Source organism: Nicotiana tabacum, chromosome 18, assembly GCF_000715075.1.
Source record: "Nicotiana tabacum cultivar K326 chromosome 18, ASM71507v2, whole genome shotgun sequence".
Lineage (NCBI taxonomy): Eukaryota > Viridiplantae > Streptophyta > Magnoliopsida > Solanales > Solanaceae > Nicotiana > Nicotiana tabacum.
In genome coordinates, this window is record NC_134097.1 from 109,606,341 (window position 1) to 109,628,351 (window position 22,011).

The window sequence follows — 22,011 nt, forward strand, 5'->3', positions numbered from 1 at the left end:
CTTTTTAAGTATAACAACCTTTTTAGGATTTGGCTGAATCTTTAACAAAGTTCAAACCAAAATTAAATAACGGTGGTATTCTAAACTCGAAATGAAAATATTGTAAGCATACGATATTTGGATCTACGCATAATTTGTAACTATAAACTAATTAAAAATTGTGAACAACGTATGTTGCTGCATATGATGTTCGATATAAAAATGTTTTGAGTTTTAGAAAATCTAATTAATATGACCTCACTACACTAATTATTTATAATGTACGAGGAGTATTAACTCAAGGGAAAAGACAATCACCAACTAGCTCGGGGCACACAAAATTAATTAACTATAGGTAACATAATAAATTTTTGGAGTGGAGTTCATGTAATCGAAGTTTTTGAGTACTCCATTATATAATACTTATTCTTACACACTCTTAAAAGAGTTTATAAGAGCACCAAGTCTTACTATGATGAATAAATTAATGTGATAGAAGGCCCAGTATAACAAGTGACCCCACTTATGAAAGTACAATGAGTGTTGTTATTATTGTTTGTCCCAACGTATCAAGTAAGCGGCTGAGTCCGTGACACAAATATTTAAGAATTAAAATTCGCTTCTAATAAAAAAAGTGAAAATTGTGGAGCAAAATTGTTCACTCTAGGAATCAATTACAACTTTATAGTTTTGACTTTCATGTAATCATAATGTTGCTTCGATTAAATTGAAAAAAAAAATAGATACCATTAATATTACATCAATGCATGTATAAGAGTAATTAGAGTTTGGTTTTTAAATTAAAAGAGAATAAATGTAGAGAAGAACAAGTTTAAATTAGACATGTATTAACTACCATAAAGAATCATAAATACGAGACAAATTACTTATATCGATTAGATTATCTTTACTAAATCATTGAAAAACATTTAGTTTCAATAATAAAATAATATATTAATTGAGATTAACCTACTAAAACTTAAATTTTAATATTATAAGCTAGAGAGAAAGGAAAAATAGAAACAAAAAGAGGAGGAGAGAAAAGAGTGATGATCAAATATTTGTATGTGTAGATAGAAGGCAAGTGTGACATACATTGTTTATAGATTCTTTATATATTTGTTGACATTTTCAAAGATTAAAAGTTTCTTCTCATTCCTATTGTAAAAATCTACAAGAAGAAGTAAGTTCTTATAGTTCAATCTTTAAAGTCATCTCATATGTCCACAAAAGTCTTTCATACACGCTTTGTTCATGTACAATGAATCAGAGATCGAGTAAATTCAATAATAGATGTTTGTTGATATTCCAATCTTCTTTCTCTTTTTAGGGAGAGCTAATACGAAAATTTTAGTTTATCGGATATAATAGCTATGAGGGAAATGAGTGAAAACATCTATATGCAGTAAAAGAGAAAAGGATCGTTGATTCCTACAGAACCTAGCAGTTAAAACATTAATGGTAATAATAAACATGCAAGCTATGAATTAGCTACAAGTGTGATGTCTTTAATATTTTCATAAGACATAAGTTGCACGAAATGAACGTGTTCAATATTAATCAAGCCTATTATATTGTACACTTCTAAATTTATTCTCTTAAGGTTTTCTTTTGGGCTTCTTTTCATCCTTCTCCTCTTAGTTGGGGTGTTACGTGTGAAACACGTACATAGAAACTAGTAAACATAAACAATCCAATAACTCAATTTATAAGAATCTCTACAATCAAAGGGTATGAGAGCAAGGCAATAAAGGAACCACATAATAATCAAAGGAATGCAACAAATATTTCAAAGAAAAACAACAGGATAAGTAAAGCACGTGACAATTAAGGTGTGCAAGTACACAGTTAAGGCAAGCAGCAAATAAGCACGGAGTCATGGAAGGGACGAACAATTTAATACAAGAATAGTTAAATGACAAATAACAATTTACGGCATAGAAAGCAAATAAATCATGTAACAATTAAGGCATTGAATGAGATAATTCATGAAATAACGAGAAACATGGGAACAAATATCTTAACGGCGTATATATACTCATCACCTCGCATATACGCCGTTTTCTGACATAATCCACATAACACATATTTCAAATTTTCTAATTCCGTCAAGTCAATGTTAAATCCAATACTTACCTCACTCCGCAATCAAATCAGAGCTCAACCGAGCATTTCTTCTAAAATTCACCTCCAAACCAATCGAATCTAACCAAATATAGTTCAAACAATTCAAAATAAGCTTTAGAAACAACCCACGTGGGAAAAAGATTCAATCTTTAATGATTTTAAAAAAAGTCAACCCCGAGCCCGCTTGGTCAAAACCCGAGATTCGGACCAAAATTCGATTTTCCATTTGCCCCACCGAGCCTAGTTATGTGATTAGTTTCGAAATCCGACTTCAATTTGAGGTCTAAATCTCAATTTCTCAAAATCTATAATTTCTACCATGAAAAAGCTTAGATTAGAGGTTAGAAATCAATGGGTGTTGATGGGAATGGAAGAAAACAAATTAAAATTTACTAACATATGAAGTTGGGATGAAATTTCTCTTAAAAATCGCCTCTAGGGAAAATGGTGAAAAATGGGTTAAATCTCGATTTTTAAAAGTTTTAAAGACTGGATGTCAGGTGTTCGTCATGTTCGCGAGAAACCTGACGTGATCGCGAAGTAGCAGTGGCTATAGGGCTTCGCGTTCGCGAAGGCTTACTCCCACCATGACTTTGTGTTCGTGGTCCTGATGTCGCGTTCGCGAAGAGTAAAGGCTAAGCTCCCATATATGATGACCCGATAGAGCACTTTGAGTTTTAGCATTTATTTCCGTGTTCCCAGACCTCGACTAGCTTCGTTTAGTGTTCCTCGATTTGCATGCACAGTTCGTGTCTTGTTCCAAAAGTTTTCATGTGAAAAATAGAAGAAAATGTGAATTTTTATCTTAAAACTCATTTGATTTGACTATGGTCAAAATATTATGTAAACGAACCCGGATCTGTGTTTTGACGGTCCCGGTGGGTTAGTATCGTGATTTGGGACTTGAGCGTATGCCTAACGTGATTTGTCGAAAACTAACAATTTAAAGGTTTAAAATATTCTTAAGTTTAACCATAGGTTGACTTTATTACTACGGGTTTGGATTTCGGTTCCGTAATTTGGTGTAGGTTCATTTCACTATATATGACTTGTCTACAAAATTTGGTGCAAAACGAAGTTGATTTGACGTGATTCGGATGACCGGTTGTAAATTTGCATGTTCTTGAGTTTCTTAAAAAATATCATTCATTTTGATGTTCGATTCGTAGTTCTAGGTGTTACTTTAGTATTTTGATCGCCTGACAAAGTTCGTATGATGTTATTACACTTGTGTGCATGTTTGGTTTGGAGCCCGAAGGGCTCGGATGAGTTCAGATAGGCTACGGAGTGGTTTTTAGACTTAGGAAATTGTTGGTTCTGAGTTTTTTGATATCTGGTGCATCCTTCTTCGTGATCGTGAAGCTACTCTCCCGATCGCGAAGACTAACCTGGGCTGGGGTGGAATTTCCTCTATGTGAACGCGAGGTTAAGGTCGCTAACGCGAAGCAATGGTAGAATTACCCTTCGCGAATGCAACCAAAGCTACACGAACGCAATGGGTATGGGCGTGGAAGGAGGATCAGCTATGTGTTTTAGGCGAACGCGGTTGGCGTGTTGCGAACATGAAGGCCAAGGGGCAGAGCCATCGCAAACGTGTAGGGCATCTCGCGAACGCGAAGGCCAATAGGGCTGCTATTGTAACGACCCGATGGGTTGTTTTGCTTTCTATATCCCCATTTCCCTAAACACTCCACGTATATGCTTTAACTATTTTAGGACTTGTGGGGATAGTTAGTTCGGGATTCGAAAGGGTTCAGATTGAAATCGGAACACTTGGTTCCTTAATATTGGCTAAATAAGGCTAAGCTTGACTTGAGTCAATGTTTTGGGTAAAAGACCTCAGAATAAAGATTTGACGGTTCCAATAGGTTCTATGATGATTTCGGACTTGGTCATATGTTCGGATCGGGTTTTGGATGACCCGAGAGCGTTTCGACGCTTAATAGTGAAAGTTGGCTCACGGAAGATTTTAAAGTTCTTTAAATTTGGTTTGGAGTAGATATTGGTGTTATCGAGGTCCGTTTAAGATTTTGAGCCTGGGAATAGTTCCATATGGTGGTTTAAGACTTGCATGCAAAATTTGGTATCATTTTGAATAGCCTAGGTATGATTCGGCGCGTTCAGAGCGAATTGGGAGCTTGAAGTTCATATTTTGATTCGATTTGGTTTTGGGGTGCGATTCTTAGTTTCGTTGTTGTTCTACGCGTTTCGAGAGTTTGAGCATATCCGTATTATGTTTATCAACTTTTTGGTGCATTTGGACAGGGTCCCGGGTGGCTCGGGTGTGTTTCGGACCGCCTGGAGTCAAGTTGGAAAACACCAGATTTCTGGTTCTGGTTTCCTTCTTCGCGGTCGTGGGGAAGGGGCCCCGTTTGCGAAGAAAGAAAATATGCGGCTGAAATTGGTCTACATGTTCGCAATAGCTAGCTCGCGTTCGCGAAGGTCTGGGAACTATGGCCTTCATGTTCGCGTGACGTGGCTCGAATTCATGTAGAGGAGGCTAGGCTGGGCTGTGGCCGCTGTTATTCTTCGTATTCGCAAATAAGCCCTCGCGTTCGTGTAGGGTAGGCCAAGCAAGCCTCCGCATTCACGAGGACCTTATCACGTTCGCGATGGGTAATTTTCTGGGGCCTGGGCTGTTTGCCTTCGGGAACGGGAGGCTCTTTCCGTGTTCGCGAAGAAGGGGCAGTTGGGCAGTGTCTTGTTTTAAAAACGGGACTTAGGCCATTTCCTCTCATTTTTCATTCTCTTGGGTAATTTTGGAGCTCTTTGAAGAGGGATTTTCACCTAGCACTTTGAGGTATGTAATCTCTATACAATGTAAGTTAAATACATAGATTATGGGTAGATTTTAACATGTAAAATTGTGAAAATTATGGGTTTAGATGAAAAACTTATGTTTTGATAAAAATGGGATTTAACCATAAAAATGGTTATGGAATTTAGTGAAAATTATATAGTTGATGTTCGTGAGATTATGAGTAATAAGTTTCTTAAAAAATTTTCGGAATCCGGGCACGTAGGCCCGAGGACGAATTTTAGGAACCTTTCAATTGGGATTGGGTAATCACTCTAATAATTAGAATATGAACTTTTGATCATGTATTGATTAATTTATACAATATTTAGCTAGTTTCGGATTGTTCGGCACCGAGTTGAGGCTTAGGAGTGAATTTGAGGCTGGAAAGTGAGCTTTGAGATGAGGTAAGTCTCTTGTCTAACCTTGTAAGAAGAAATTTACCCCATACGTGATTTAAATTAATATTTGCTTCTAATTGTGGGGGCTACGTACGCACGAGAGGACAAGAGTCAGTACATAGCTACTATTTATGCTTATGTTCGGGTAGTTTAGGACTCAAATCATGAATTACTAATGTTTGCACCCTACTTGTTAATTTAAGTGCCTAAATTATATTAGAACTTGTTATAGGAATTGTAAAAGACCGAATTTCACTTGCTTGAATTTAGAGTGGATTACTTGACCGTTAATGAGAAATGTATTAGATTGTGTATTAGCCTTATAATAACGTTTAAGTCAAATGCTTATAAAGTATCCTCATTTCTTGTGGAGCGGGCCGAATGCCTCGGCAGTAGAATAAATGTATTCATGGATCAAGCCGCACGTCCCTCGGCAGTGTACACGTTATTCTGGGTCGAGCCGTATGACCTCGACATAAATCATGCTTAATAATACTCGGAGCTTAATTATACTTGATATTATTTTGTGGCTTGTGAGGTTACAATTATTAATGACAGGAATTAACTTGGAATTTATTAATTTGTGAAAGAATTATTTGTTCCTGCTTGTTAACGAGTTATTATTATTATTATTATTCACATAACCCATGTTCATTTAGAATTTCTATATTCATATTATTAGCCCATAGTAAGTGTCGAAGTCGACCCCTCGTCATCACTTCTTCGAGGTTAGACTTGATACTTATTGGGTACATATTGTTTATGTACTCACACTACACTTCTGCACTGACCGTGCAGGAACTGAGGTAGGTACATCTGACAATCACACCGGCTCACATCCCCGGTACAAAGGCCTAGTGGTGAGCTGCTTCCCGAGCCATTTCGCAGCACCTAGAGTCTCTACTTTTTATTCATTTCTGTCTATTTTCATTTCAGACAGTAGCTAGAGTTTTGTATAATATAGTAGTGCTCATACACTTGTGACACCAAGTCTTGGCACATACTAGTAGACTTGTGGTTTTGGATTATTACTATGGTTATGATTGCACTTAGTTGCTTTCGTGTTATTTATTTAAAACCTATTGTTTTCTAATCCGTTAAATTAAGGAAAGTTTAATTACTTGGAAATCTATTAAAAAGGGAAATCACGTGGTTAGTTCATTATTGGCTTGCCTAGCGGCGACGCTGGGCGCCATATTCCATTATAGGCCGTGATGGCGCCTAACACCGTTGTTAGGCAAGTCAACACTGATCAAACTAGCGATTTCCCATTTTAAATAAATTACTAAGTGGATAACATTTCCTCATTTGTTATTTTTTTTTAGAAATTTGCAAATGTAAAATAATTAAACGGAAGCAAACGAGTGCAAATCGAAATCATGAAAACAAATCCAAAATCATAAGTCTACTAGTGTGTGCCAAGACCTGGTGTCACAAGTATGTGGACATTCTAGTAGAATATATAAAAGAATACTAGTCTACTATCTGAAAGGAAATAGATAGAAAAATATAACATAAGGAAGACTCCAGCTGCTGCAGAACATGCAGCTAACCATGAAGTCTCGATATGGGGATCAAATCTGCGCGCCGGACTGGTAACCCGATGCATCTGCCTCAGATCCTGTACAATTAAGTACAGAAGTGTTGCATGAGTATATAAATAATATGTACTAGTAATTATATAGTCTAACCTCGAAGAAGTAGTGACGAGGGGTCGACTCCGACACTTACTAAGGGCCAACAATATGATAATATGAAATTCTAGTTAAAACATGATATATAGAGATGACAAGAAAACTCAAAGTAAGAGATATCTAAACAATCCTTTTAGCATATTTAAGAACCAAATCATTTCCTTCATTTAAAACAAATAATTTCTCAAACAATGAATTAATATCAATCATGAAATGGACTTCCAGTCCTATTAATAGCACAAATTCTACCGAGGACGTACAACCCGATCCAACATAAATATAAACTGTGCACTGCCGAGGGTCGAACGACACGAACCATAAATGCATCTATTAACCTGCCGAGGCAAACGACCCGCTCCCATGAGACTAGTGGAAAGAATCACTCTGCTCGCGGAATATACTTGCGACGCCGTCAAATATAAATTTATCAATAAATCATAACCTTTCTCAATTATTTTCAAATAAAGGAAATTCAACTTGAACCTTTTGCAATCTTAAAATCCTCAACTTAGTTCCATTCGATACAATTAACAAATAAAATCAGATAATGCCACACAACATAGTATAAGCCTAAAACTACCCGGACATAAACAGGAATAGTAGCTACGTACAGACTCTCGTCACTTTGTACGTACATGGCCCCCCACATATAACAACACATATTAATTAAGTTCACATGTGGGGTAAATTCCCTCTTACAAGATTAGAAAAGAGACTTACCTCGTCTCAAAGCCTGCTTCCCAGTTCAAGAATGCGCTCAAACCTCCAAATTTGAAGCCAAATGATTCGAAACTAGTCAAATATTATATAAATAAATCAATTTATGCTCAAAAGTTCATATCCCACTATTAAAGTGATTACCCAACTCTAAATGCAAAATTTCTAAAATTCACCCTCGGGCCCACGTGCCCGAATTCCAGAAATTTTCAAAGAAAGTTGTTAACCATAACCTTAGGAACATAAATATATGATTTTCACTAAGTTCCATCATCATTTTCGTGGTAAAATCCCATTTTTATCAAAAACCTAGGTTTTCATCTAAACCCATAATTTTTACTAATTTACATGTTATAATCTACCCATAAACTATGTATTTTACTCACCTTGGGTAGAAATTACTTACCTTACAAAGCTAGGTCGAAATCCCCTCCTTAAGAGCTCTCAAATCGCCCAAGAATGCAATAAATGACCCCAAAAATGTCCAAGTCCCATTTTTAAAACTCACTGCCCAGCTGCCTCCTTCATTGCGAACGCGGAAGGGACCTCGCATTCGTGAAGGAAAACGGCTCAGGCCCCCTGGAGACAACACATCGCGAACGCGACCAAGGCATCGCGAACGCGACTAAGGCATCGCGAATGCGGAGGCTAGCTTGGCCTACCCGTCGCGAAAGCGAAGAACAATCAGCGGCCCAGCCCAACCCAGGCTCTTCTACGCGAACACAAGTCGCTTCACGCGAATACGAAGGTCATTGGTCCAGACCTTCGCGAACGAACTAGCTATCGAAAACACATAGCACAAAAATCCCCCTAATCACAATTCCTTCTACGTGAATGCGAGGTTACCTCCGCATTCGCGAAGAAGGAAACCATAACTTGGATTTTTCTGGTTTATCACACTTTTCTCCGGGGGTTTCGAAACTCACCCAAGCCACTCGGGACCCCGTACAAAGGCGCCAACAAGTTTGTAAATATGATACGGACTGCTCAAACTCTTTAAACTCAAAAATCATCAACGGAACGAAGAATTGCACCCTAAAACCAAATTGAATCAACATATGAACTTCAAGTTTTCCAAATTGCTCCGAATGCACCGAATCATACTTAGACTACTCGGAATGATACCAAATTTTGCCTGCAAGTCTTAAATTACCATACGGAACTATTCCCAATCTCGAAATTCCATTTAGACCTTGATATCACCAAAATCCGCTCCAAATCAAATTTAAAGTACTTCTAAAACCTTCAAAGAACCAACTTTCACTGTTAGGTGCTAAAACGCTTCCGGGTCATCCATAACCCAATCCGAATATACGGTCAAGTCCAAAATCATCATACAAACCTATTGGAACCATCAAATCCCCATTCCAAGGTTGTTTACCCAAAAGGTTGACCGAAGTCAAACTTGGCCTTTTAATAGTCAACCTTAAGGAACCAAGTGTTCTGATTTCAATCCAAACCCTTCCAAACCCCGAACTAACCATCCTCACAAGTCATAAAAAAGTAAAAGAATATACGGGAAGTATTATTAAGGGGAACGAGGTTGTAGAAAGCAAAATGACCGGTCGGGTCGTTACATTCTGCATCTTTTAAACAAATGTTCGTCCTCGAATGGGTTTAGATTCATACCTATAGTGCTGAATAAGTGTGGATATCTGCTCTGCATGTCCTCCTCGGAATCCCAGGTCACCTTCTCGACTGGTTGGCCTCTCCATTGGACCTTTACTGCAGAAATCTTCTTGGATCTCAACTGGTGATCCTGTCTAGCAACACTGGCAACTGGCTCCTCTTCATAACCCAGGCTCTCATCTTACTGGATAATGCTGAAGTCTAACACCTACGACAAGTTGGCGTGATACTCCATAGCATAGACATGTGAAAAACCGGGTGCACTCCTGATAGGTTGGGAGATAAAGCAAGCTTATAAACAACCTCCCTAACTCGCCTCAACACCTCAAATGGGCCTATAAACTTTGGGCTCAGCTTTCGCTTCTTTCTGAATCTCATAATACCTTTCATCGACGAGACTTTCAAGAGAACCTTCTCGCCTACCATAAATGATACATCACACGCCTTCTGATCTGCGTAACTTTTCTGTCTAGACTGTGTTGTGTGAAGTCACTCCTGAATCAACTTCACCTTTTCCAATGCATCCTTCACCAATCAGTACCATATAACTTAGCCTCGCCGGGCTCAAACCACCCGATGGGAGAACGACATCGCCGACCATATAAAGCCTCAAATGGAGCCATCTTGATGCTGGACTGATAACTGTTGTTGTAAGCAAACTCGGCCAAAGGCAAGAACTGATCCCACTTTCCCCCAAAGTCAATCACACATGCTCTGAGCATGTCCTCCAAGATCTGAACTGTCCGCTCTGGCTACCCGTCGGTCTGTGGATGAAATGCAGTACTGAGCTCTACACGGGTTCCTAACTCACTCTGTACGGCTCTCCAGAAATGCGAAGAGAACTGAGGGCCTCTATTTGATATGATGGAAATAGGCACACTGTGCAACCGAACTATCCCCCGAATATAAATATGGGCCAACCTCTCTAAAGTATAAGTAGTTGCAACTGGAATGAAGTTTGCCGACTTGGTCAACCTGTCAACAATGACCCAAACTGCATCGAACTTTCGCAAGATCTGTGACAACCCAACTACGAAGTCCATAGTAATGCCCTCCCATTTCCACTTTGGTATAGTCATCTGCTGGAGTAGTTCACCTGGCCTCTGGTGCTTATACTTTACCCTGCTAGCAATTTAGGCTCCTAGATACATACTCAATTATGTCTTCTTTATCCGCCGCCACCAATAATGCTGTCTCAGGTCACGATACATCTTCGTAGCACCTGGATGAATGAAATACCAAGAACTATGTGCCTCTTCTAGAATCCTCCCTATCAAGCCATCAACATTAGGAATATATAAACGACCCTGGAGTCGCAGAACACCATCCTTGCTGATAGAAACCTCCTTGGCACCACCCTGTAGTACCATCTCTCTGAGGACCATCAAATGCAGATCATCAAATTGTCGAGCCTTGATCTGCTCCAATAGTGAAGACCGAGCAACAATGCATGCAAGAACTCGACTGGGCTCTGAAATATCAAATCTCACAAGTCTGTTAGCCGAGGATTGAATGTCCAAGGCTACTGGCGTCTCCTCTGCTGAAATGAATGCCAAGCTACCTATACTCTCTAGCTTTATGCTCAAGGCATCCACGACTACATTTACCTTGCCCGGATGATAAAGAATGGTGATGTCATAATCCTTTAATAACTCAAGCCATCTGCGCTGCCTCAACTTGAGATCTCTTTTGCTTGAACAAATGCTACAAACTGCGATGATATGTGTAAACCTCACAAGGCATCCCATATAGATAATGCCTCCAGATCTTAAGAGCATGAACAATCGAGGGTAGCTCTAGATCGTGCACAGGGTAGTTCTTCTTATGAATCTTCAGCTGACATGACACATAAGTAATAACTCGCCCCTTTTGCATCAATACACAACCCAAGCCAACACGTGAGGCATCGCAATAAACCATATACTTCCCCGAACCAGAAGGCAACACTAGAACTGGTGTAGTAGTCAAAGCCGTCTTGTGTTTTTGAAAGCTCGCCTCACAATCATTGGACCAATGGAACAGAGCACCCTTCTGGGTCAATCTAGTCAAAAGGTGATGTAATGGATGAAAAGCCCTCCAAAAAATGGCGATAATAACATGCTAACCCTAGGAAACTCCTAATCTCAGCCGCCGATGTGGGACGAGGCTAACTCTGAACTGCCTCAATCTTCTAGGGATCTACCTTAATACACTCGCCTGATACAATATGTCCCAAGAATGCCATATAATCTAACCAAAACTCACACTTGGAGAATTTAGCATACAACTTCTGTTCCCGCAAGGTCTGAAGCACTACTCTCAAATGTTGCTCTTGCTCCTCCATACTACGTGAGTAGATCAAGATGTAATCAATAAAGACAATAACAAACGAATCACTATAAGGCCCGAACGCTCAGTTCATCAAGTCTATACACGCCACTGGAGAATTAGTCAAGCTGAAAGACATCACTAAAAACTCATAATGGTTGTATCTAGTACAAAAAGCAGTTTTTAGTACATCCCAGTCCCAGATCTTCAACTAATGGTACCCTGACTTCAAGTAAATATTAGAGAACACCCTAGCACGCTGCAGCTGGTCAAACAAATCATCAATATGCTGTAACAATTACTTGTTCTTAATGGTGACTTTGTTCAACTGGTGGTAATCAATGCACATCTGCATAGTCTCTTCTTTCTTCTTCACAAATAACACCGGTGTACCCCAAGGGGACACACTTTGCCTTACGAACCCCTTTGCTAGCAACTCTTCTAGCTGTTCCTTCAATTCCTCCAGAGCCATACGGTATGGTAGGATAGATATAGGCTGGGTACCTGGAGCCAAGTCAGTACAGAAATCAATGTCACGATCTGGTGGCATGCCTGGAAGGTCAGAAAGGAACACATCAACGAACTCTCAGACTACTGGCATCTAATCAATCGCCGTAGTCTCTGCGGTGGTATCCCGAACATAAGCTAAATAAGCCAAACAACCCTTCTCGACCATATATTGAGCCTTTAGAAAAGATATAACCTGGCTAGATGTACTGATAGATGAGCCCTTTCACTCCAATCTTGGCAAATCTGGCATCGCTAAAGTAACAGTGTTGGCATGGCAATCAAGGATGGCATGATATGGGGATAGCCAGTCCATGCCTAGGATGACCTCAAAGTCGGTCATATCAAGTAACAGAAGGTTAGCTCTACTCTCGTAACCACTGAATGTGACCACACAAGACTGTTATATCCGATCTACAACCAAAGAATCGCCCACAAGAGTGGACACACAGATAGGAGTACCCAAGGACTCATGAGGAATATCCAAAAAATGAGCAAACAAATATGACACATATGAATAAGTAGATCCTGTGTCAAATAATAATAAAACATCCCTACCGCAGACATAAATAATACCTGTGATCACTACATCTGAGGCCACTGCATATGGTCTAGCCGGAAAAGCATAGAATCTAGCTGGAGCGCCGATTGGCTGGCCTCCGCCTAACTGAACAGTAGCTGGCAGACCTCTCCCCGCCTGGCCTCCACCTCTAGGACGTCCCTTACCTGCTTGCCCTCCGCCTCTGGGTGGTCGGATGGCTGGCGTTGTGATCATGGGCTGATGTCCCTACTATACTACCTTGCCACGAAGTCTGGGACAAAATCTATTCATGTGACCCGAATCCCCACACTCATAAAAACCTCTCGGTGCCATATACTACTACCCTGAAGTCTGACCCTGATAGCCTGAATACCCACTGGAAGAAACCTGGATAGTTAGTGGGCAATATGGAATCTCTAGCATGGAACTAAAGTAGGCACCCCTGATGACCGGAGTACCTACTGGGAGAACCCTAAATAGCTAGCAGGCGGTAAGAACTCTCCGGCATAACACTAAAATAGGGTCGCACTGGAATACCTTGATGAGGTGGTGGTGCTGAATATGGAGGCATGCTGGACTGACCCCTCCCAAAATGACCTCTGCCCCCAGTTGGGTCACCTTTAAACTCACCAAAAAGCGAGACCTCTTGTCTCGTTGCATCTGCTCTCTACCTCTCTGGCGGTAAGCCGCAATCTTTCGAGCGATCTCCACTACTAGCTGATAAGAAGTCCCCATCTCAATCTCCCGGGCCATACTAGCCTTAGTACCGGAGTGCAACCCCGCAATAAATCTCCGCACTCTCTCTGCGTCGGTAGAAAGTATCATAAGTGCATGGCGAGACAACTCAGAGAATCTCGCCCCATAATCGGTCATTGACATCTGACCATGCTCGAGCTGCTCAAACTGACCTCGCAACTCTTCCCTCTGAGAGGATGGAATATACCTATCCAAGAAAAGATGTGTAAAATGATCCCAAGTCATGGGAGGAGAACCCATTGGCCTACTGAGAAGATAAGACTACCACCATCTGGGGATCCTCATGTCGCTCACCTCCGAAGACAAGAGGGTTTAGCCTAGTCCATCTGTCCAAAAGCTTCTACGGCTCGCTGGTCGCAGCTGGTCTAGGCTTAAGTACAACTGCTGCAACTGGCTGGGCTCTGCCCACAAGTAGTGTACCCGGGGTCTGATATACTACGACTGCATGCCTAGGATCATGAGCTATAGGGGTCTGTGCTCCCCTCCCGCTTGAGATGTGGCCAGGTCTGCTGGAAATAAGCCAGCCTAGGTCATAGAATCCATGAACCACAACATATGACCCATTACCTCCTGAAAGCTCGGTGCTGACATGAGATCTACCAAGGCTGGCTCTGCTGTGGGCACCTCGCCTTGCTCCTCAAAAACGCGGAGGCTAGCTTGGCCTACCCTTCGCAAATGCGAGGGCTACTTCGTGAACGCGAAGAACAATCAGCGGCCCAACCCAGCCCAGGCGTTTCTACGCGAACAAGTCACTTTACGCGAACGCTAAGGTCACCGGTCCTAGATATTCGCAAACACGGACTAGCTATCACGAATGCATAGAACAAAAATCCCCCCAATCCCAATTCCTTCTAAGCGAATGCGAGGTTCCCTTCGTGTTCGCAAAGAAGGAAACTAGAACTGGATTTTTCTGGTTTTTCCCACTTTGCTCCGAGGGGTCCGAAACTCACCCGAGCTACTCGGGATCTCGTCCAAAAGTGCCAACAGGATTGTAAACATGATATAGACTCACTCGAACTCTCAAAACTCGAAAATCATCAATGGAACTAAGAATCGCACCCTAAAACCAAATTGAATCAACATATGAACTTCATGTTTTCCAAATTGCTCCGAATGCGCCAAATCATACTTAGACTACTCGGAATGATACCAAATTTTTTGTGCAAGTCTTAAATTACCATAAAAAGCTATTCCCGATCTCAAAATTTCATTTGGACCTCGATATCACCAAAACCCGCTCCAAACAAATTTAAAGATTTTCTAAAACTTTCAAAGAACCAATTTTTACTATTAGGCGACAAAATGCTCCTGGATCATCCAAAACCCGATTCGAACATATGCCCAAGTTTGAAATTATCATACGAACCTATCAGAACCATCAAATCCCAATTTTGAGGTCATTTACTCAAAATGGTGACTGAAGTCAAACTTGGCCTTTTATGCCAACCTTAAGGAACCAAGTGTTCTGATTTCAACCTGAACTTCCAAATCCCGAACTAACCATCCCCGCAAGTCATAAAATAATAAAATCACATACGGGGAAGTCTTATTTAGGGAAACGAGGTTCTAGAAAGTAAAACAACCGGTCGGGTCGTTACAGCAGCTGGGCACCATCGCTGCCTATAAGAGAATAGGGTCGTGACAGCTGTGTTTCACGATTGCGTCAGGTCCTTCGCGAATGCGATGAAGACCTGATGCCAGTGATTTAAAATATCCCAAAGATGGGATTTTCTTCATTTTTCACCATATTCTCATTAGAGCTCGACCTAGAGGCAATTTTGAAGAAGAATTTTATCCCCACTTTATAGGTTAGTATATTTTAACTCGTTTTCTTCCATTTCCATCAACACCTATATATTTCTAACCTTAATTTATGCCCTTTCATGGTAGAAAATTAGGGATTTGGGTAGAATTGAAATTTTTTGTAAAATTGAGATTTAGCCCTCAAATTGATATTGGATTTCGAAACTAATCATCTAACAGGGCTCGTGGGTGAATGGGTAATTGGGGTTTGCTCCGAATTTCGGGTTTTGACCAAGCAAGCCCGAGGTTGACTTTTATTGATTTTTTGGGAAAAGTGTAAATATCTTTGCTTTGTCTGTTGTAATTGATTTTCCTAGCATTGTTTGATGATATTAAGTCGATTTTGGTTAGATTTGATTGGTTTGGAGGTGAATTTGAGAGGAAAGGCCCTGGTTGAGCTGTGATTTGGTTGCAGAGCGAGGTACATATTAGGTTTAACCTTGAGTTTAGGAAATTAGGAACACTTGAACTATATGTTATGTTGATTACATGTGTAACGACGTATATGCGAGGTGATGCGTATATATACGCCATCAAAATAATTGTTTCCATGATTTCTCGTATTTCATGAATTATCGTATTACATGTCTTAACTGTTACATGTTTTAATTACTTTCTATACCGTAATTTGTTACTTGCCAATAATTATTCTTGTATTGAAATGTTCGTCACTTCCATGGCTCTGTGATTAATTGCTACCTACTTTAATTATTTTGTCTGTACTCCTTAATTGTCACGTACTTGTCTTGTTTTGTTGCTATTGTGTTATTTGTAGCATTCCTTTGATTTGTACTTAGTTCCATTTTCGCTTTGCTTTCATATTCTTTAAATATAGTGATTCTCATGAATTGAGTTGTTGGATTGAATACATTTATTGAATTGTTTACAAATCGGGTTGCTGTCATGACTAAAATTCCACCACAGACGTCGTGATGGCACTTAGTCTCTAAGACTAGGTAAGCTAATTACAATTACATTTCGAGCCATATTTTTTAAACGTATAATTTTAAACAAGTGTCGAAATTAATAGCGGAAATAATTATAACAACCTCCTAAGGCTGGTAATATTGAGTCACGAACTCTAACTGAATACATGCAATGATCTCAAAGATCAGATATACAATACTATTCGAATAAGAGTTGATAGTACAATAAAATAGAAAGACTCAAGGGACCACGACGACCAAGAAGCTCTACCTTGAATCCTTGCAATCAACACACTAACTCAGCCCGAGTCTGATACCTCCAATACCTGGCTCTGCAAAAAAATATGCAGAAGTATTGTATGAGTACATCACAGTCGGTACCCAGTAAGTATCAAGACTAACCTCGGTGGAATAGTAACGAGGTACGGTCAAGACACTCACTAGTCCAATAACATATGCAATATAGCAGTATACAATAGTTCTGGAAAACGACTAGCAATGATAGCAATGAAAATCAATCAGTGATATACACAACAAGGCAACAAGAACACCATAATTATTGCTCAAACGAATAGGGAATACAAGTACAACCAAGTAAATAAGTCCTTCAAAATATAAATCTTTCACACATAATTCTTTCGAATAAATACCTTCTGAATATACTTCTTTCAAATAAATATCTTTCGAATATAAAATCCACTTTCAAATAAATATTTTTCGAATATACTTCTTTCAAATAAATATCTCTCGAATATACTTCTTTCAAATAAATATCTTCCGAATATTCTTCTTTTAAATAAATATCTTTCGAATATAATTCTTTCAAATAAAAGTCACTATGTGACACCTCATTTCATAATCATAAAACACGAGTCTCAGCCCACTTTCATGTTTCCACGACACCTCGTGACCATATTTCTTTCATAATCGCACAAATAACTCACGTGACAATAATAAAATCATCATATTTCCCCGGCACCTCATGCCCACATATCATATCTGTTGCAGCGCAACCCGATCCCATATAACATTAATAATATCTATTGCAACGTGTAACCCGATTTCATATAACACAATCCGTCCGGCAATAGCCACATGCTCAAAATTTCAACATAGATCAGACTATTATCAAGTTTACCGAAACAACAAAACAATTTGCACAAGGTATAAAAATAAACAAAAGGAGAATCCAAACATAACATGAAAATTACCAACAAAATAACCCCACATCATCACATAAATTACCAACGCAATAACCTCTCATCATCCCATAAATATTACCAACGCAATAACCCCACATCATCACATATCATATCCCTGACAATAGCCACGCTTATCTCTCCTATAGACACCCTTATCACTCCTATAATATCCTACCGTATCCCTCTATCCTAACAATATCAATAGCCACCCTAGTGTTACACCCCACAATATTACGATGATGTTACATCCTGCAGTATTATATTACGATGATGTTATGCCTTGCGGTATTTTATTACGATGATATTACGCTTCGCAGTATTAAGTTACGACAATATTGCACCCTGTAGTACTACATTACGGTGATATTACGCTTCGCATTATTAAGTTACGACGATGTTGCACCTGTAGTATTGTACGTTGAATTTGTCGTAAGGTAATTAACACCAGTCCAAGTAAAAGATTATTTGGATGTGAAAAGTGAGTAGTATTTTAAGTAAGTGAAAATAATTTTTAATTATGCGGGTAATTGGTTAATTATCGGGTAACGGGATATTACCTAATTAACTAATAAGTGGATAAAAATTAATAACTCCCACCCTCCAAAAACGTGGCAACTAGCCACATTATAAGGAAATGACTAAGGGTCACTCCTTGATTAGGTATCATAAAGTTACATATTCTTTCCAATTCCAAGAATTTCCAATAACCCTTCACCTTTATGATTTCATTTCTTAAGAACATTAGACATTTCACTAAAGCTTTCAACAGAATTTCATTTTCATGTCTTGAATACAAAGACACTTCACTTTCTTTATACTTTGTAAAAAATCAAGACAATTAGCCACTCCTACAAATCTACCATTCTCACAAATTAGAAACATTAGCCGTAAGTTGATAGTTAAGAAGAAGTACAGAATGTTAGCCATTCTTATGATTTTCAACAAAAATGTGAATCATTGCAACTAAAGGAGTACGGTGCAACCTTTTCCAAGAACATCATATGGATTTTTCTCTACTCCAGGTATGTTAAGGCTATCCCTTATTTCTTTTGGCATGATCTATACGATGCAAACGAAATATGCAAATGCACAACTTCCATAAATAACTCTATTCATAGAAATACTATAGATGCTTATGTTCTTGATTCTCCATGTGTCATATTATTCTATCATCTGTTCATGGGTCTCAGAAAAATACGTAAATTGAAAAAGTTTACTTCATGATATTATTCAAAGGCATAATGGTCTTACGACACTCCAAGAGATTTTATTAACGTACTTATCATGCATTGCATGCATGTACATTGATCCATGACCAGATGGCGTTATGTATGCGTATATATGTTACACCTTGCAATATTACGATGATGTTACATCCTGCAGTATTATATTACGATGATGTTACGCCTTGCAATATTACGTTATGATGATGTTACACTTCACAGTATTAAGTTACGATAATGTGCACCCTACAGTATTACATTACAGTGATGTTACGCTTCGCAGCATGAAGTTACGACGATGTTACACCCCGTAGTATTGTACGTTGAATTTGTCGTAAGGTAATTGACACCAATCCAAGTAAAAAATTATTTGGAGATTATAAGGATATGCTATTTCATAAGTGATAAGTAAATTCGTGAAAGTGAAAGGGTAGGCAAATCAAAGAAAATTAATTTTGTCGAAGTTTGACATTTTGGGATAAAACACGGTCTGCACTAAAATACCCGGTATTTATAGACTAGTACCATACAAGGTACCACATGGACATGATAGTAAGGTGTATAAGGTATGTAAAAAGTGAGTAGTATTTTAAGTAAGTGGAAATAGTTTTTAATTATACGGGTAATTGGTTAATTACCGGGTAGCGGGATATTACCTAATTAATTAATTGATGATTGGATAAAGTTTAAACCCCCCAACAAGGGAATTACGTAGCAGCCCTCCCATGCCAAGAGTGTGAGTCATAACTTAGAATGAAAGGTGGCTATTTAGAAAGGTCATACACATGACAAACACAAAAAGGTATTAGAAGTTTGGCACTTTAGGCTTTATTTTGGCCTTAAAAATAATGCTGCTATACTCCATAACCCCATTGCTTATTATAACACTTCTTTTTTAATGTCTTGAATACAAGACACTACAACAAAAAATTGCTACAATTCCTTACACACACTACAAACAGAAGTGAGAATGTTAGCAATTTTCATGAGTTTTCAACAAGACTTCTTGCAACCAATTCCTACAAAATCCATTGAGAATTATTAGAATCTTAGCAACGTAAAAATTTTGTGGTTTTAAAGGAGTACGGTGTAACCTTTTTCAGGAATATCATACGGATTTTTTCTACTCCAGGTATGTTAAGGCTATCCCTTCTTTCTTTTGGTATGATCCATACGATGCAAATGAAACGTGCAAATGCACAACTTCCATAAATAACTCTACTCATAGAAATGCTAGAGATGCTTATGTTCTTGATTCTCCATGTGTCATATTATTCTATCATCTGTTCATGGGTCTCAAAAGAATACGTAAGTTGAAAAAGTTTACTTCATGATATTATTCAAAGGCATAATGGTTTTATGACACTCCAAGAGATTTTATTAACGTACTTTTCATGCATTGCATTCATGTACATTGACTCATGACCAGATGGCATTATATACTCGTATATATGTATGTATATATATGTATATGGGATATGGGATATATACGAGTATATATATATATGTATATATATGTATATGTGATATGGGAAAGGTTATAGCGTTATATACGTACCACCACCTGATCAGCTGGTATACATTGATGATTTTGCCCACAGTGGCCGAGATGATATGATGGGATGCCCTTAGATGCTGATGATGTTATGAAACATGTACCTATGCACGACATGACATTCATACGCTTATGCATGACAGTATAATTATTTCATGATTTACAAAGTTATCCAGACTTGTAGGTGGAGACATTTACTCTATATTTCCTCCATGTCTGTTATCTACTTATTTATGTGCCTTACATACTAAGTACATTATTCATACTGACATCCCTTTTTGCCTGAGGACGCTGCGTTTCATGCCCTCATGTCCCGATAGACAGGTCGAGAGCCTTCCAAGTAGGCTATCAGCTCAGTGGAAGATGTTGGTGTGCTCCATTTGCTTTGGAGTTGCTTGTTTGGTTAGTATGAGTTAGATGTGTATTGTTTGGTGTGGCGGGACTCTGTCCTGACCTTTATGAAAATTATGTATTCTTAGAGGCTTGTAGATAGATGTCATGCACGTAAAAGATCGTATGGCCTTACTGGCCTATGTTCAGTGTTCAAATGGTTATTTTGGTCTTAGAGGCCTATATGTCTTATGTATAAGTTAGAATTACCTATTGTATTCTACCTATTTCACGGCAACCTCTCCAGCTCAGTTATTTATGATAGTATGACATGAAAAGATATGTTATGTTGGTACTCAGTTGAGTAAGGTACTTGGTGCCCATCGCGGCCCATCGGTTGGGGTAGTGATAAAGGTGGTATCAGATCAGTTCTGTCCTAGGGAGTCAACAAGCCGTGTCTAGTACAGTCTTGTTTATGGGTGTGTCGTGCACTACACTTTTAAGCAGGATGCTACAGGGCATTTAGGACTATCACTCTTTCTTCTTACTCTAGATCGTGTGGTAGAGTTCACTTATAACAATTCAAATTCCAAAATTCTATTTTATTCGTAATAAGACGATACCTACATTCGGAAAGAAGGTTGGAAAGAGAGATAGTTGTGGAAGAGTTGAGTCAGAGGAATTGGATTTTTGTATGATGCCTACGTTAAGTAAATGTGAGGTCTTTGGCAGATCATGGGTGTACCGAAAGTGTAAGATTCCTAATAAGAAGCCTTAAGGCGAGAATACTTATCCACCAAAAATAATAGAATGGACAACAGAAGAAGATTCATGAGAAATTCAGAGAATGGTCATTAAGGAAGTCACTTCCCTAAAACAAGCAATGCGAGCAAAGTTAAGCTTAAGTGACTGTATATGCTAGTTATACTAAATGTCACCATCACGAGTGAGGAAATTTTGTTATCCTTGGTACAAAAAGATTGCCGCAAGTGAGTAAGGATCATCGATGATGTGGAAGGATGCCAAAAATGAAGAGGAAAAACATCTATAGGCAGTTGTCATAGCTCTAAGTCGTAGTACTCCCCTAAGAGGGGGATATGGAATGATAAAGGAAGGATGCAATACAAATAAGAAAGGTATGAGATTGCGCTTATCCAAATGTTACAGATATGCTATGATTCCAGGATGTTATGTAAGCACGAAGTCAAAAAAAAGGGGAAGTAAGGGTTCATGCCGGGGATATTATTGATAGATAAGTTAAGACAAAGAAATAACCCAAGAAAGATTACGCAGAATATGGATATGAGAATGGGACGAAGAGTAATTAGTAGTTGATTCAGGAAGAGCCTAGTCATGACAAGACAAGAAGTTATGGACAAATCAGCAGATCATGCAAGATGAATGTAGTAAACCCCAACATGGAGAATTCAACCTCGCAGTAATGTCATTATAATACTTGAGTTATATTCAAATAGGAGTCGGGGTAGTTAAAGGTACCGTATGAGTGTTACGGGGAT